The sequence below is a fragment of the Halyomorpha halys genome, unplaced genomic scaffold, assembly GCF_000696795.3.
Source record: "Halyomorpha halys isolate HHAL.00 unplaced genomic scaffold, Hhal_1.1 Scaffold1704.1, whole genome shotgun sequence".
Taxonomy (NCBI): Eukaryota; Metazoa; Arthropoda; class Insecta; order Hemiptera; family Pentatomidae; genus Halyomorpha; species Halyomorpha halys.
Genome location: NW_027107560.1, coordinates 65,152 through 66,424, shown reverse-complemented (window position 1 = coordinate 66,424; position 1,273 = coordinate 65,152).

Genomic DNA, 1,273 nt, shown 5'->3' with positions numbered 1-1,273 from the left:
GGGAGGTAATTAGTAGTGTAGTAGTGGGGGTAAGAGGATTATAGAGTATACGTTGTCACGGAAATATGTCGCCTCGGCGCGAAGCGCCGAGGCCTACACGGGCACGGTTTTTTGACACTTTGCTTTCACCAATACTTAAATGGTGCCGAAACCCGGGAGCTTTAGATACCGGATTAATTTTTTTAAAGTAGAATTTTTTTTTTGTTGTTTTATCATCTTCTATTTTCATTCTTTCTTTTATTATAACGGCCCAGAAACATGCCCAACCATTGGAGGAGGAGAGAACATGGAGAGGGTAGAAGAGAGAGAGAGAGCTAGCAACCAAGAAAACAGAAGAAGCCTAGTTAAGCCCAGAAGTAGTAGTCGGCGGGAGGACCGCAAGTGTAATGGTTGTGGAAAGATTGAGCACTTAGTGGCGCATTGCCCGCGCACGAAATGCTTTGAATGCGGGGATGTGTGGCACATACCTGAAGCATCAGAAGCATCAGAGACCGAAGAAGAAGTTGAGGAGCCACGGAACCGAGGTATTTGAGGGGACAAGATGGAAACAAGAGGATGAAAACGAAGGAACAGAGGAGAATGGAGGCGAGGGACTGGAGAGAGGAAGACGCGAGACATCTGAAGGGGTTGTCAGCGGAGGGGCGACTTTACACTGCTGGATTATAACGTGAGAGAGAAGAGGTGACTATTGGACACCGGCAGTTCCAACACCATCTTGTGCCGAGAAGCCCTACAAAAAATGTGTAGTGGAGAGAAGACACACCAGATCCAGAAATGTCAATGTAAATTTATCACCCTGGGTGGCCCTAGTGTGGTAGAGGGGGAGGTAGAGATAAGTTTGACTCAGGGGGATTTAGTAGGGAGAACTTGCTGGTGCATATCGTAGGGAGTATGCCGAGGGAATACAAAGTGATTGTGGGATGTGACCTACTAGAGAAGGTGGGTGCTTGGGTTAAGATAATCAAGGGGAAGCGGAGAATTAAGTTGAGAGATAAAATGTACAAATGTCAGCGACAGAGAAAAACCGAGGGGCACGGGTTGGAGCAATCAATCAGGCTGAGGACTGGATACAGAGGCTTAAGAGGGAATACAAAGATATTTTTTTTAAAGAAGGATACATGCTCGGGGCAACCGGGATGACAGTTCATGAGATCATACTAAAAGAAGATAAGGTTACATATGTGAAAGAGAGGAGATACCCGCAGGCGCTACGCCACCACATCCGGGAAGAGCTCAAAAGTTTAAAACACCAGGGAATAATTATTGACAGTAC